Below are 17880 nucleotides of genomic sequence, written 5' to 3' on the forward strand. Positions count from 1 at the left end.
AGGGAAGGGAGAAGGAATGTGTGGGAAATATCAGAAAGGGAGACAGAACATAAAGACTCCTAACTCTGGGAAACGAACTAGGGGTGATGGTAGGGGAGGAGGGCTGGGGTGGGGGTGAATGTGTGATGGGCACTGAGGGGGGCACTTGATGGGATGAGCACTGGGTGTTATTCTGTATGTGGGCAAATTGAACACACACAAAAAAATAAATTTATTATTAAGAAAAAAAAAAAGAAGGAAGAAAAAGTGGCACCTGGGTGGCTCAGTCAGTTAAGCTTCTGACTTAGGCTCAGATCATGATCCAGGTCCCAAGGAAGACTCCCTATTCAGCAGGGAACCTGCTTCTCCTTCTTCCTCTGCCCCTCTCACTCATGGTTTTTCTCTCCTCTCTCTCTCAATTAATTAAATAGCGTCTTTGAAAAAGACACAAACAAACCCAGAATGAAGAGAAATCTCCCATGTAGAAGAATTTCAAACAATTTGTGCAGACATTCCACCCTCAAGTTCATGAGCATACCTTCCCACTCTTATGTGTGCAATACACATAGTAACTTCCTTCTATAAAATATATTATGAAAAACCTTAAAAATAATGATAATATAATATTAATAATAATAATAACAATAATAAAGAATCACTTTACTACGGAGAAAGCTGACAAACACTACATCAGCAAGATGATCAGATGGATACCAAGACTGATAAATTATGTTGATAGTATCTATCCTTTATATGATAATAATAAAAAATCAGTATATCTCTGTATATAATCCACAAAAACAGTTCAATCATGAGATAACAGACATGTCCCACTGAGGGAAATTTTACAAAATACTCTACTTCTCAAAGCATTCCAGTTCAAAGACAACAAGGAAAGACTGAAAGACTGTCACAATCCAGAGGAGCCTAAGAAAACATGAGGACAAATGGAGTGTGATATGAGGAATGGTAACTTAGCAAAAACTAAGGAAATCTGAATAAAGCATTGTCCTTGGTTAATGCAAATATTTTAATATTGATTCATTAGCTAATATTTGAACCATACTAATATATCAATAATTGGAAAAATTGAGTGCAAGTGAATGAGAATTCTCTTACTATCTTCTCAATTTCCCTATAAATCTTTGTTTTTATTCCAATAAACAAGATTTATTTTGAAAATTGAGTTAAATAAATCAGGCTCCAAGTGTGAAGACATTTCAAGAATAGTTGAAGTAACTTTTGCCTTATTCTTAGAGAGTTCCTTCATTGGGAACAAAGTAAAAATTTTATATCAGAAGGAAAGAAAAACACTTATGAACACGTACAATGCATTCTCAACCTGAAAAGCAGGAAAGGATAATAAATAGCAAAAATCAGATTAAAAAACTTCTATTATAATAGACACCAATTTGCAAGTGCATTTAAAATTAGCAAGGCATAACATTTATCTCCTTGACATTTGTCTTCCAAAGAGTTCACAGTGTTTCAGTGTCAGTTGAAACAGGGGAAGAATTTCAGGGAAGAATCCTTCACATAATAATAGGACCATTGGTAATAATGTCTCTCAGTTATTTCCAAATCCATAAAGATGCATTTTCTGATGAGTGACTGAGCTGTGAAGAAATAGTTGAGAAAGCCTCATCCCTCTGAATTACTAGTGTCAGAATATATTAACAATACTACTACGGATAGTACATTATCCATATTAAAAGTCAATACGTCTCAGATTGGAATCTGAGCAATCAGATGGGCAGAGAAAAAATGCTTTGACTTGCTCCTCATCTTTTAAAGGCAAAGGAGAACTTTTCTATGTACAAAGTCAGTTGTCAAGATAGCCTTAGGGAATAAGAGTCTGCAGCATCAAATCACGCTGCATAGCCGATACGCCGATCTCCAGGTCTTCCTGATCGCAAATCCCGGGGCTTGTCCCCCAACACAGGCTGCCACGTTGAGGTCATTTGCAATTGCTCTCTTAGGAGCTCTGGGGAGGGCGGCAGGAGCTAGAGAGTATGGGACGGGACGTGGGGAGGCCGAGAACATTACGGCCATTCCACTTTAAGTTCAGCATTTGCACACAGCCAGCAATCCCAGGCCCCTGTGAAGAAGAGCTGAAATTTACATTACTTCAGATACAGGAAAAAAACAAAAATTTACAGCTTAATGTCCAGAATGCCCCAGAATAGAATAAAAACTGAGCCGAATCCAAGGGCTGGAAGCCCCTATTAGAATGAGAAGAGTGCTCAATGCCCTTGAAGGCCCCATATCAAAAAGTGAACAGAACTTGAGGAATTGCTCCAGCCCTTCTGGAGGTCCCCAAGACCAGGCCCTTAAAACTAAGTTAAAACCGTCCTCGGTGTCCAACTCCCTGCTCTACTCTGTGGGGTACACTTGGACCCATGCTCGAGTTTGTAAAACAACTCTTATTTGTTTGCATCAGTGTCGGCTCCTTAGTGGTTTCTCAGATTCGCCATCTTGTGCACAACACCCCCATGTCCCCTTCCCACCTGGACTGACCTCCTGTCCCCTCCCACCCAGGCTGAACCTCAGTCACCTCCCCGCCCACAACAGCTGGGCACAGGCCCTCACACAGGTCCATGGGCATGCTGGGCACTCCCGCCGTCCCCAACTTCCCAGGGGAAGGAAGGAGGATTCCGCAGGACACAATCCCATGGTGGCCCCTGGGCTCCCTGCCCAGGATGGCACCTGGTGACATGTCAGGGTCTGAGTCCCTGACGCTGGCTCCTCCTCCATGGTATTCACACAGGAAATGAAATAAGAGGCCCTGGTCTCCTCCAGGGACATCAAGCAGGTGGACCTGGACATCAACATGACGTTCAGCAGTCACATCATGTTTTGGGACTACTACGGGGTAGGGTGAGGCTGAGGTTCCAGGGGAATGGGACCCGGGGGAGGACTGGTGGCTTCTGGGAAGGGAACATGGGGCTTCTGAGGCCGGGGGAAGAACAGCAGCCAACAAAACACAGCGGCATGGTAGGGTGCTGGGGATGACCTCCGTGTCTCTACCCCTGGTGTCTCAGGGATGAGGAGGCCACTAGGATGGGGCCTCCAGGGGTTGCGATGTGAGCTGATCCCCAAAGGGGTGACGGACGGCACCCTGAAAACCAGGTGCCTGGGTGGGGGCCATGGGGGCATTAAGGGGACCTGGGGGCAGGTTGCATCGCTGTGACTGGAGAAGGACACACATTGATCCGATGAGGGTCTGAAGGGTCAGAGTGACACCCACCCTCGGTGCTTTATATATTTCTAAATTCTATGCATTTAATTTGAGACAACTTGCAATTTGTAAACATACATAGTATGATGACCCCCAGATAATGCGCCCAGTCCAGCCAGGGCCCTGAACTGACCACACGGGGCCCCTGAGGCAGGTGTCACAATAAACCCCAGACTGTGGTCGCCTTTATCTGTAGATGTCTTGGTGTGCATCTTAGAGAAAGGGGATGCCCTGTGTCTGCAGGCCCCCCACGCCATCCCCTTCATTCCCCACCCACACACTATCCCCCTACATCATTATCCCTCATGGCATCCCCCCTACACCATCCCCCTCAAACCCACACACCTCCACACAAACCCCACCCACACTATACCCCAACACCATCCCCCATACACCATCCCCCTCAATCCACCACCATCATACCCCTGCCCACACACCATCCACTCACACACCATCGCCCCTCAGCAAGGACCCGGTGCAGCTGCCCCCTGTGGGACATGGTCAGCCTCCCCATGGTTCTCTGGACAGCCTGCTACCATCAGAAGCCCGGTGTCCCATAGTGTATCCAGGGGTTGCAGGGAGGAGGAAAGACAGGGAGCCCCCGACAGGGTGGGTGCAGGTGCATGGAGCAGAGGAAGCACTGTGCCCTGCCTCCTCCTACTCTTCCTCCTGGAGGGCGGCACAACCTGCACAGGACACCAGCCCCTAACCCAGAGGGACCTGGGCTGACTTGGGCCTAGGCTCTTTGGGGGCTGGGTTGATTTGAGCCCACACCAGTCCCAACTCAAAGACTAATGGAATCAGGCCCCCATGGCCCTGGCCAGCCCTGGATTCTGGCCCTGGGCTGAGTGAGCCCTCTCAGAGCTGGATGTGGCATCCTGGGCCCTGGGCGTGCCCCACAGATCCAGGTCGCTGATCTAGGGCAGCCCTGGGGATCCCAGGACCCACCAGTGTGGGGAGAGGAAGGGTAAGCAGGTGGGGCCCACCCACACCCACACCAGGAGGCAGACTCCTCCAGGTGCTCCAGCCCCAGAGAGCCTGAAGCCGGGGTCCTGATGCCCTGCAGGGACCCAGAGCAGGAGGCCATGAGCAACAGATCCAGGTCAGCTCTGCTGTCCTCAGAACCGTCAATCAGGGTGAAACCTCAGGACACTTGCCCCCACCCGGAGTCCACACATTCTCCCAGGTGGGGGACTCCAGCACCCGCCCCCCCACCCCGTGTGATTCTTGCCCCCCCTTAAAGGACAGAAAGGTCTCCTTCCCCAGGGGAAGGCACGAGCTCATGGCTCTGAGCCTTTGCTGTAGAAAGCCAATAAAGTGTTGTGGTGTGAAAATTCAGAGCCAACCCATTTCTGTGTCTCCCAGAACTATGTGCACGGGGCATGGAGAGACCCCCAGAAAGGAGGAGGGAGCACCACCTAGGCGCTAACCAGCCCCTGCAAGGGCACCTCCAGGCACACACAGCTGACCTCCCCACATGCCTTCTAGGGGAGGCCGTACCCACTGCTGTACATGGGAATGTGGCTGAGCCGGAACTTCCAGCTCTGCTGACCTTCCAGCTGAAAGTTCCTGCATGAGTGAGCCCCATCATGGCAACAGAGCCCAGCTAGCTGCCCAGCGCCAGCACCAGAAATGATGTTCTGCCAACAATTTCGGGGTTTTGGGTGACCCAGCCAGAGGATCTGATGGCTGCATGGGATAGCTGCATGTGATAGACACACACGCAGCTCAAAACCACAAAAGTCGGAATCCCCCCAATGTTGTCAAACAGCAGCCAGATGGTTACATACACTACAATGTTGTCCCCAATAGGATATTTGGAAAACGCTATAAGTCATGACTGCAGAGGTGTTGGAGGTACGGAGATGTCTTTGCTGTGTTCCAGAAAGGAGGACAGAGGGGCAGGAAGCATCCTCCGGAGGCGGGGGGCCCTCCTAGGAAAGGAAACCAGGTCCCTATGAAGGCTACGGAGGGTGAAATCTTTCCTCCTCTCTTTCAGCTTCTGCTTTTTCAACCTAAATGCCATTTTCCTCAATCATAATAGCAAAAATTTATTTTATGTTTTTAAATTTCTTTTTATTGGAGTCCAATTTGTATGAATTCTTTCTTCAGCAAGGGTGTCATACAGGAGAGAAGGAGGGAGAAAGATTTTCCCAGACAGGCAACATATAAAGGAGTTCATGACCAATTAACCAGTCCAGTACGGAATTTTAAGATGGACTCTTCTAGTGGGGGAAAAAAAGAGACCAAAAGCAACAAAGACGAGAAAGGCCCAGAGAACGTCACCAGAAACACCAACTCTTCCAGTAACACAAATGCACAAAGTTCATATCTTTGAATAATCACTCTGAATGCTGATAGACTAAATGCTCCAATAAAAAGATATATGGTATCAGAGGGGCTTAAAAAACAGGATCCGGGATGTCTGGGCTGCTCAGGGGTTGAGCCTCTGTCTTTGAATAAGGGTGTGATCCTGGAGTCTTGGAACGAGTCCCATATTGGGCTCCTGGTGGGGAGCCTGTTTCTCTCTCTGCCTAATTTTCTGCCTCTCTCTCTCTCTCTCTCTCTCTCTCGCTCTCTCTCACACTATCATAAATAAAATTATTATTAAAAAAACAACATCCATCTGTACGCTGACTACAAGATGCTCACCTTAGACCTATAGACACCAACAGATTGAAAGTCAGGGGATAGAAAATAATCTATGATGCTAATGGATATCAAAAGAAAGCTGGAGGACCCATACTTATATCAGACAAATGAGATTTGAAACCAAACCCTGGGGGACACCTGGTGGCTCAGTGGTTGAGCATCTGCTTTCGGCTCAGGTGTGATTCTGGGATCCAAGGATCAAGTCCCACATCAGCCTCCCTTTAGGGAGCCTGCCTCTCACTCTATGTTCCTTCCTCTGCTTCTCTGTGTAATTCTCATGAATAAATAAATAAATATTTTAAATTTCAAAAAAGAAAGAACAAATACTGTAAAAGAGATGAAGAAGGGCATTATTTCATAATTAAAAAGACTCTCTATCATGATCAAACAACAAAATATTTATGCTGCCAACATGGGAGTACCTAAATATAGAAACCACTGTTGGTGGGAATGTGAACTGGTGTAGCCACTCTGGAAAACTCTGTGGAGGTTCCTCAATGAGATAAAAATAGAATGGCACAACGACCCAGAAATTGCACTGTTGGGGATTTACCGCAAAGATTCACATGCAATGAAACGCCGGGACACCGGCACCTCGATGTTTATATTAGGAATGTCCACAATAACCAAGCTGTGGAAGTAGCCTCGGTGTCCATTGAAAATTGAATGGATAAAGAAGATGTGGTTTATGTATACAATGGAATATTACTCAGCCATTAGAAAAGACAGATACCCACCATTTAATTCAACATGGATGGAACTGGAAGGTATTATGCTGAGTGAAGTAAGTCAATCGGAAAAGGACAAACAGTGTATGTTCTCATTCATTTGGGGAATATAAATAATAGTGAAAGGCAATATAAGGGAATGGAGAAGAATTGCGTAGGAAATATCAGAAAGGGAGACAGAACATAAAGACTCCTACTCGGAGAAATGAACTAGGGGTGCTAGAAGGGGAGGAGGGCGGGAAGTGGGGGTGAATGGGTGATGGGCACTGAGGGGGACACTTGATGGGATGAGCACTGGGTGTTATTCGGTATGTTGGTCAATTCAACACCAATAAAAAAAATTTATTTAAAACAAAGATCCAACAACTAAATATTTATGCTGCCAACATGGGAGTACCTAAATAATAAAAACCAATTAACAACAAACGTACAGGAACTCACTGATAATAATACAATGACAGGGGATTTTAACACCCACTTATTGTAATGGACCGATCGTCTATGCAGAAAATCAACAGGTGAACAATAGCCTTGACACACTGGACCACAGGGACTCAACACATATAGTCTGAATATTTTTTCCTAAAGCAGAATACACATTCCTTTCAAGTGCACATGGGACATTCTCCAGAACAGATCATATCATGGCCCACAAATCAGCCCTCAACAGGTACAAGAAGGTTGATATCACACTCTGTATATTTTCGGACCACGACGGTATAAGACTTGAAGCCAAAAGTAAGAAAAAAAATTGGACAGACCAAAAATACGTGGAGATTATGAACATCCTACTAGAGAATGAATGGATCAACCAGGAAATTAAAGAGGAAATTTAAAACAAATGAAAATGTAAACATGTTTCTCCAAAACTCTGGGATTTAGCAAAGGCAGTCCTAACTGGGAAGTACAAAGCAATACAGGCCTACCTCAAGAAACAAGAAGTCTCCAAAACACAACCTAACCCTATACCTAAAGGAGCTGGTAAAGGAATAGCAAACAAAGCCTAAAGCCTACAGAAGAAGGGAAAAAATAAAGATGAGAGCAGAAATAAACAATACAGAAACAACAAAACAGTAGAATGGAATAACGAATCTAAGAGCTGGTTATTCAAAATAATTAATAAAATGGATCAAACCATAGCCAGCCTTATCAATGAGAAAAAAGACCTAAATAAATAAAATCACAAATGAGATAAGAGAGATCTCAATCAACAGCAGAAAAATTAGACAATTATAAGGGAATACTATGAAATTATATGCAAACAAATTGGGAGACCTGGAAGAAATGGACAAATCCCTTGAAATGTGCAAATGAGCAAAACTGAAATAGGAAGAAATAGGAAATGTGAACAGACCCATAACTAGCAAAGGAATTGCTAGCTAGGAATTGCACCTAGTCACCTAGGTGCCTCAGTGGTTGAGCATCTTCTTTGGCTCAGGTCATGTTCCCAGGGTCCTAGGGGATCACATCACACATCAGGCTCCCTGCATGGAGCCTCATTTTCCCTCTACATATACCTCTGCCTCTCTGTGTTTCTCATGAATAGATAAATAAAATCTTTAAAAAAGAAAAAAGATAAAAAGATGAGAAAGGACCCAAATAAAATCACAAATGAGAAAAGAGAAATATCAACCAACACTACAGGAAAACAAACGATTATAAGAGAACATTAAGAAAAATTATATGCCAGCAACCTAGAATCTGGAAGAAATAGATCAATTCCTGGAAATATATAACATAGCAAAAATGAAAAAGGAAGAAATAAGAAACTTGAACCGACATATAACCAGCAGAGAAATTGAATTAGCAATCAAGAACCTCCCAACAGGAGACACTTAGATCAATAGAACAGAATGGAAAGCCGAAACAAGATACAAACCTGTAACTCTATGATCCATTAATCGACAACGAGGCAGGAAGGAATATCCAAAGGCACAAAGACAGTCTCTTCAAGAAACCCTAACCCTGACCCCAGGAAAAGAACAAATAGTGTTGGGAAAACCAGGCAGCCACATGCAGAAGAATGAAACTGGACCACTTTCTTACACCATATATATAAAAAATAAATTCAAAATGGATGAAAGACCTAAATGTGAGACCTGAAACCATACAAAGAAGAAAAGATAGGCAGCAACGTCTTTGACATTGGCCATTGGATCTTCTTTCTAGATATGCCTGTGAGGTGAGGGAAACAAAGCAAAAATACTATTGGGACTTCATCAAATTGAAAAGCTTCTGCAAAGTGAAGGAAACAAACAAAGCTAAAAGGCAACATACAGGAGGAGGGGCAAAAATGGCGGAAGTGTAGAGTCTCCAAATCACCTGTCCCCACCAAATTACCTAGATAACCTTCAAATCATCCTGAAAATCTACGAATTTGGCCTGAGATTTAAACAGAGCCCAGATCGAATGCTACAGTGAGAAAAGTTCGTGATTCTATCAAGGTAGGAAGACGGAAAAAAGAAATAAAGAAACTAAAGGCATCCAAGTATGAAGGGCCCTGAGAGGAGCCCGGCTAAGGCCGGGGTGAGTGTCCACAGGACAGAAGAGCTCTGTCCTGGGAGAAGGAGGAGCTGCACCAATCTTCCAGGGCGGAATGGCACCTTCAAGGAGTCAGAGAAGAACCCCAGGAGGGCGGGGATGCTATAGGGCTCCCTGGGACACTAACAGAGACCTGCACTCCCAGGAGAGTGCACCGAGCTCCCTAAGGGCTGCAGGGCACATGCATTGACCAGGGAGTAGCACTGAGGGGCTCCGGTGGTGGCTCTGCGTGTAGGAGTTTGAGCGGCCCCGGGAGCACCTTGGCGGTGGCGCCACCTGCAAAGGAAGAGGCGCCGTGTGGAGGGGGCTGCGCAGCTCCAGGAGGAACTCGGAGGGACTCGGGCGGTGGCTCTGCAGTGAGGCAGCTGTATGGCCAGGAGCGAGAATCCAACAGCGCAGGCCCCGGAGCACAGGGCGCCAGGACACAACCCAGGATTTGGCCTCTGCTGGGACAGGCAGAGGCACGGAGGGCCCAGGATAGCAAGGACGCTCCTGCTCAGAGCTGAGCAGATCAGCGGCCCTGCCCAAGAGCCTCCAGGCCCTGCAGATGGACTGCTCCTGAGTTACTGCGGGGGCTGAATAGAGGTTTCCAGAGCTGACCGCTGCCACTGGGGTTGTTCCTCCTGGGGCCTCACGGGGTAAACTAACTGCACTGAGCCCTGCACCAGGCAGGGGACAGAGCAGCTCCCCCACGTGCTAACACCTGAAAATCAGCACAACAGGACCCTCCCCCAGAAGACCAGCTAGACGGACAAGTCCAAGGGAGGTCAAGGGACTTAAAGTATACAGAATCAGAAGATACTCCCCCATGTTTTTTTTTTATTTCTGATTGCTTCCCCCACCCTCTTTCTCCACTTTCTTTCTTTTCTTTCTCTTTTTTCCTTCTTTCTTCATTTATTCTTTTTCCTTTTTCTCTTTTCTTTCCTTCTTTCTCTCCTCTCTTTTTGTCCTTTTCCCAATTCAATTTGTTTTTGGCCACTCTGCACTCAGCAAAATGACTAGAAGGAAAACCTCACCTCAAAAGAAAGAATCAGAAACAGTCGTCTCTCCCACAGAGTTACAAAATCTGGATTACAATTCAATGTCAGAAAGCAAATTCAGAAGCACTATAATCCAGCTACTGGTGGCTCTAGAAAAAAGCATAAAGGACTCAAGAGACTTCATGACTGCAGAATTTAGATCCAATCAGGCCGAAATTAAAAATCAATTGAATGATATGCAATCCAAACTGGAAGTCTAAAGGACGAGGGATAACGAGGTGGAAGAACGAGTGAGTGACATAGAAGACAAGTTGATGGCAAAGAAGGAAACAGGAAAAAAGAGACAGACAATTAAAAGACAAGGAAGACAGATTAAGGGAATTAAACGACAGCCTGAGGAAGAAAAACCTACGTGTAATTGGGGTTCCCGAGGGTGCCAAAATGGACAGAGGGCCAGAATATGTATTTGAACAAATCCTAGCTGAAAACATTCCTAATCTGGGAAGGCAAACAGGCATTCAGATCCAGGAAATAGAGAGATCCCCCCTAAAATCAATAAAAACTGTCCAACACCTCGACATTTAATAGTGAAGCTTGCAAATTCCAAAGATAAAGAGAAGATCCTTAAAGCAGCAAGAGACAAGAAAATCCTGACCTTTATGGGGAGGAGCATTAGGGTAACAGCAGACCTCTCCACAGTGACCTGGCAGTCCAGAAAGGGCTGGCAGGATTATTCAGGGTCCTCCATGAGATGAACATGCAACCAAGAATACTTTATCCAGCAAGGCTCTCATTCAAAATGGAAGGAGAGATAAAAAGCTTCCAAGAAGGGCAGGAACTGAAAGAATATTTGACCTCCAAACCAGCTCTGCAAGAAATTTTAAGGGGGACTCTTAAAATTCCCCTTTAAGAAGTTCAGTGGAACAATCCACAAAACAAGAGCTGAAAAGATATCATGATGACACTAAACTCATATCTGTCGATAGTAACACTGAACGTGAACAGGCTTAATGACCCCATCAAAAGGCGCAGGGTTTCAGACTGGATAAAAAAGCAGGACCCATCTATTTGCTGTCTACAAGAGACTCATATTAGACAGAAGGACACCTACAATCTGAAAATGAAATGTTGGAGAAAAATTTACCATTCAAAGGGTCCTCAAAAGAGAGCAGGGGTAGCCATTCTTATATCAGATAAACTAAAATTTACCCCGAGGACTGTAGTGAGAGATGAAGAGGAACACTAAATAATACTTAAGGGATCTATCCAACAAGAGGACTTTACAATCCTCAATATATGCCCAGAATGTAGCAGCTGCCAAATATTTAAACCAATTAATAACCAAAGTGAAGAAATACGTAGATAATAATACACTTATACTTGGTGACTTCAATCTAGCTCTTTCTACCCTCGATAGGTCTCTAAGGACAACATTTCCAAAGAAAGAAGAGCTTTAAATGATACACTGGAGCAGATGGATTTCATAGAAATCTACAGAACTTTACATCCAGACTCAACTGAATACACATTCTTCTCAAGTGCACATGGAACTTTCTCCAGAATAGACCACATACTGGGTCACAAATAGGGTCTGAACCAATACCAAGGGATTGGGATCGTCCCCTGCATATTCTCAGACCATAATGCCTTGAAATTAGAACTAAATCACAACAAGAAGTTTGGAAGGACCTCAAACATGTGGAGGTGAAGGATCATCCTGTTAAAAGACGAAAGGGTCAACCAGGAAATGAAGGAAGAATTAAAAAGATACATGGAAACTAATGAGAATGAACATACAACCGTTCAAAATCTTTGGGATGCAGCAAAAGCGGTCCTAAGGGGGAAATACATCACAATACAAGAATCCATTCAGAAACAGGAAACTACTCAAATACAAAAGCTAACCTTACACATAAAGGGGCTAGAGGAAGAAAAAGCAGATAGATCCTACACCCAACAGAAGAAGAGAGTTAATTAAAATTCGAGCAGAACTCAAGGAAATCGAGACCAGAAGAACTGTGGAACAGATCAACGGAACGAGTAGTTTGTTCTTTGAATGAATTAAGAAGATAGATAAACCATTAGCCAACCTTATTAAAAAGAAGAGAGAGAAGACTCAAATTAATAAAATCATGAATGAGAAAGGAGAGGTCACTACCAACACCAAGGAGATACAAACTATTTTAAAAACATTATGAACAGCCATACGCCAATAAATTAGGCAATCTAGAAGAAATGGACGCATTCCTGGAAAGCCACAAATTACCAAAACTGGAACAGGAAGAAATAGAAAACCTGAACAGGCCAATAACCAAGGAGGAAATTGAAGCAGTCATCCAAAACCTCTCAAGACACAAAAGTCCAGGGCCAGATGGCTTCCCAGGGGAATTCTATCAAACGTCTAAAGAAGAAACCATACCTATCCTACTAAAGCTGTTTGGAAAGATAGAAAGAGATGGAGTCCTTCCAAATTCGTTCTATGAAGCCAGCATCACCTTAATTCTAAAACCAGACAAAGACCCCACCAAAAAGAATTATAGATCAATAGCCTGATGAACATGGATGCAAAAATTCTCAACAAGATACTAGCCAATAGGATCCAACAATAAATTAAGAAAATTATTCACCATGACCTAGTAGGATTTATCCCCGGGACACAAGGCTGGTTCAACACTCGTAAAACAATCAATGTGATTCATCACATCAGCAAGAGAAAAACCAAGAACAATGTGATCATCTCATTAGATACAGAGAAAGCATTTGACAAAATAGAGCATCCATTCCTGGTCAAAACACTTCAGAGCATAGGGATAGAGGGAACATTCCTCAACATCTTAAAAGCCATCTATGAAAAGCCCACTACAAATATCATTCTCAATGGGGCAGCACTGGGAGCCTTTCCCCTAAGATCAGGAACAAGACAGGGATGTCCACTCTCACCACTGCTATTCAACATAGTACTGGAAGTCCTGCCTCAGCAATCAGACAACAAAAAGAAATAAAGGCATTCAAATTGGCAAAGAAGAAGTTAAACTCTCCCTCTTCACCGATGACATGATACTCTACATAGAAAACCCAAAAGCCTCCACCCCAAGGTTGCTAGAACTCATACAGCAATTTAGTAGCATTCAAGGATACAAAATCAATGCCTGGAAATCAATGGCATTTCTATACACTAACAATGAGACTGAAGAAAGAGAAATTAAGGAGTCAATCTCATTTAAAATTGCACCCAAAAGCATAAGATACCTGGGAATAAACCTAACGATGGAGTTAAAGGATCTATACCCTAAAAACTATAGAACACTTCTGAAAGAAATTGAGGAAGACACAAAGAGATGGAAAAATATTCCATACTCATGGATTGGCAGAATTAACATTGTGAAAATGTCAATTTTACCAAGGCAATGTTCACCTTTAATGCAAACCCTATCAAAATACCATGGACTTTCTTCAGAGAGTTAGAACTAATTATTTTAATATTTGTGTGTAATCAGGATCCCTGGGTGGCACAGCCATTTGGCACTTGCTTTTAGCCCAGGGCACGATCATGGAGACCCGGGATAGAATCCCATGTCAGGCTCCCAGTGCATGGAGCCTGCTTCTCCCTCTCACTGTGTCTCTGCCTCTCTCTCTCTCTCTCTCTGTGTGACTATCATAATAAAAAAAAGACTTGTGTGGAATCAGAAAAGACCCTGAATAGCGAGGCGAATTTTAAAAAAGACAGCCATATCTGGGGCTTCACAATGCCAGATTTCAGGGTGTACGACAAAGCTGTGGTTCAAGACAGTGTGGTACTGGCACAAAAACAGACAAATGGATCAATGGAACAGAAGAGAGAACCCAGAAGTGTACCCTGAACTTTATGGTCAACTAATATTCAATAAAGGTGGAAAGACTATCGATTGGAAGAAAGACAGTCTCTTCAATAAATGGTGCAGGAAAAATGGATATACACATGCAGAAGAATGAAACTAGACCACTCTCTTTCAGCATACACAAAGATAATCGCAAAATGGATGAAAGATCTAAATGTGAGACAAGAGTCCATCAAAATCCTAGAGGAGAACACAGGCAACATGTTTTTTGAACTTGGCCACAGTAACTTCTTGGAGATACATCCACAAAGGCAAAAGAAACAAAAGCAAAAATGAACTATTGTGATTTCATCAAGATAAGAAGCTTTTGCATAGCAAAGGATACAGTCAACAAAACTAAAAGACAACCTAAAGAATGGAGAAGATATTTGCAAATGACGTATCAGATAAAGGGCTAGTTTCAAAGATCGATAAAGAACTTCTTAAAATCAACAACAAAGAGACAAAGAATCCAATCATGAAATGGGCAAAAGACATGAGAAATCTCACAGAGGAAGACATTGCCATGGCCAACATGAACATGAAAAAGTGCTCTGCATCACTTGCCATTAGGGAAATACATATCGAAACCACAATGAGAACCACCTCACACCACTGAATGGGGATAATTAACAAGGCAAGAAAAAACAAATTTTGGAGAGGATGCGCAGAAAAGGGAAGACTCTTACACTTTTGGTTGGAATGGGAACTGGTGCAACCACTCTGGAAAACTGTGTGGAGGTTCCTCAAAGAGTTAAAAATAGACCTGCCCTACGACCCAGCAATTGCACTGTTGGGGATTTACCTCAAAGATTCAGATGCACTGAAACGCGGGGACACCTGCACCCTGATGTTTATAGCAGCAATGTCCACAATAGCCAAAATGTGGAAGGAGGCTTGGAGTCCTTTGAAAGATGAATGGATAAGGAACATGTGGTTTATGTATACAATGGAATATTACTGAGCCATTAGAAACGACAAATACCCACCATTTGCTTCAACGTGGATGGAACTGGAAGGTATTACGCTGAGAGATGTAAGTCAATCAGAGAAGGACAAACATATGTTCTCATTCAATTGGTTAATATAAATAATAGTGAAAGGGAATATAAGGGAATGGAGAAGAAATGTGTGGGAAATATCAGAAAGGGAGACAGAACATAAAAACTCCTAACTCTTAGAAAGAAACAAGGGATGCTGGAAGGGGAGGTGGGCAGGGGGTGCGGGTGAATGGGTGATGGGCACTGAGGGGGGCACTTGCCTAGATGAGCATGGGTGTTACTCTGCTTGTTGGTAAATTGAACACCAATAAAAAATAATTAAAAAAAAAAAGTCCAAACAACTAAATATTTATGCTGCCAACATAGGAGTACCGAAATATAGAAACCAATTAACAACAAACGTAAAGGAACTCACTGATAATAATACAATGACAGGGGATTTTAACACCCATATATGGCAATGGACCGATCGTCTATGCAGAAAATCAACAGGGGAACAACAGCCTTGACAGACTGGACCAGAGGGACTCAAAGATATAGTCTCAACACTTCATCCTAAAGCAGAATACACATTCCTTTCAAGTGCACATGGGACATTCTCCAGAACAGATCATATCATGGCCCACAAATCAGCCCTCAACAGGTACAACAGGTACAAGAAGGTTGGTATCACATCATATACATTTTTGGACAATGAGGCTATGAAACTCAAAGTCGACAGTAAGAACAAATTTGGACAGACCAAAAATACGTGGAGATTATGAACATCCTACTAGAGAATGAATGGAGCAACCAGGAAATTAAAGAGGAAATTTAAAACAAATGAAAATGAAAACATGTTTCTCCAAACCTCTGGGATGTAGCAAAGGCAGTCCTAAGAGGGAAGTACATAGCAATACAGGCCTACCTCAAGAAACAAGAAGTCTCCAATACACAACCTAACCCTACACCTAAAGGAGCTGGTAAAGGAATAGCAAACAAAGCCTAAAGCCTACAGAAGAAGGGAAAAAATAAAGATGAGAGCAGAAATAAACAAAACAGAAACAACAAAACAGTAGAATGGAATAGCGAAACTAAGAGCTGGTTCTTCAAAATAATTAATAAAATGGATCAAGCCCTACCCAGCCTTATCAACGAGAAAAGAGAAAACCTAAATAAATAAAATCACAAGTGAGAGAAGAGAGATCACAATCAACACCAGAAAAATAAGACAATTATAAGCGAATACTATGCAAGATTATACGCTAACAAACTGGGAGAACTGGAAGAAATGGACAAATCCCTAGAAATGTGCAAATGAGCAAAACTGAAATAGGAAGAAATAGAAAATATAAACAGACCCATAACTAGCAAAGGAATTGAATCAGCAAGGCACCTGGGTGCCTCAGTGGTTCAGCATGTGCTTTGGCTCAGGTCCTGATCCCGGGGTCCTGGGGAATCAAGTCACACATCAGGCTCCCCGCATGGAGCCTCATTTTCCCTCTGCCTATACCTCTGCCTCTCTGTGTCTCTCATGAATATATAAATAAAATCTTTAAAAAAGACAAAAAGACAAAAAGATGAGAAAGGACCCAAATAAAATCACAAATGAGAAAAGAGAAATAACAACCAACACTAGAGAAATAGAAATGATAATAAGAGAATATGATGAAAAATTATATGCCAACAACTGAGAACCTGGAAGAAATAGATCAATTCCTAGAAATATATAACATAGCAAAAATGAAAAAGGAAGAAACAAGAAACTTGAACAGACAGATAACCAGCAGAGAAACTGAATCAGCAATAAGGGATCTCCCAACAGGAGATGCTTAGATCGATAGAACAGAATGGAAAGCCAAAAAAAGATAAAAACATGTAACTCTATGATCCATTAATGGACAACAAGGCAGGAAGGAATATCCAATGGCACAAAGACAGTCTCTTCAAGAAACCATAAACCTGACCCCAGGATAAGAACAAATGGTGTTGGGAAAACCAGGCAGCCACATGCCCAAGAAGGAAACTGGACCACTTTCTTACACCATCTATATAAAAAATGAATTCAAAATGGATGAAAGACCTAAATGTGAGACCTGAAACCATACAAAGAAGAAAAGATAGGCAGCAACGTCGTTGACATTGGCCATTGGATCATCTTTCTAGATATGCCTCTGAGGTGAGGGAAACAAAAGCAAAAATACTATTGGGACTTCATCAAATTGAAAAGCTTCTGCAAAGTGAAAGAAACAACCAAAGCTAAAAGGTAACATACAGGAGGAGGGGCAAGATGGCGGAAGAGAAGTGTCCCCAAGTCACCTGTCCCCACCAAATTACCTAGATAACCTTCAAATCATCCTGAAAATCTAGGAATTTGACCTGAGATTTAAACATATACCAGCTGGAATGCTACAGTGAGAAAAGTTTGTGCTTCTATGAAGGTAGGAAGATGGGAAAAAGAAATAAACAAAAGGCATCTAAGGGGGAGAGGCCACCGAGGAGCCGAAGCTAAGGCCAGGGCAAGTGTCCCCCGGTCAGGAGAGCTCTGTCCCAGAGAATCAGGAGCTGCACCAATCTTCCAGGGTGGAATGGCGCTCGCAACAATTCAGAGCAGGACACCAGGAGGGTGGGGAACCCTTGGGGTCCCTGGAACACTAACAGACACCTGCACTCCCAGGAGAGTGCACCGAGCTCCCTAAGGGCTGCAGGGCACATGCATTGACCCAGGAGCAGCTCTGAGGGGCTCGGGTGGCGGCTCTGTGCAGAGGGGGCTGTGGGTCCCTGGAAGGAGCTAGGTGGCAGCACCTAGGGCAAAGGAAGAGGCTCTGTGTGGAGGGGGCTGCGCGGCTCCTGGAGCAGCTCAGAGGGGTTAGGGCGGCGGCTCTGTGGAGAGGTGGCTGCACGGCGGGGAGCGAGAATCCAACA

General features: G+C 43.7%; 1 long non-coding RNA gene across 4 annotated transcripts in view; it reads right to left on the minus strand.

Moving 5' to 3' along the window:
* Positions 1–702: 702 nt before the first annotated feature.
* LOC140601850 (uncharacterized) overlaps positions 703–17880 on the minus strand; it is a 64225-nt gene continuing 47047 nt past the window's right edge. For all 4 annotated transcript variants that reach the window (XR_012004974.1, XR_012004972.1, XR_012004971.1 and 1 more), the window contains exon 4: positions 703–2090. This is a non-coding gene — a long non-coding RNA (uncharacterized lncRNA). The remainder of the gene's footprint in view (positions 2091–17880) is intronic.

The sequence above is a fragment of the Canis lupus genome, chromosome 12, assembly GCF_048164855.1.
Source record: "Canis lupus baileyi chromosome 12, mCanLup2.hap1, whole genome shotgun sequence".
NCBI lineage: Eukaryota > Metazoa > Chordata > Mammalia > Carnivora > Canidae > Canis > Canis lupus.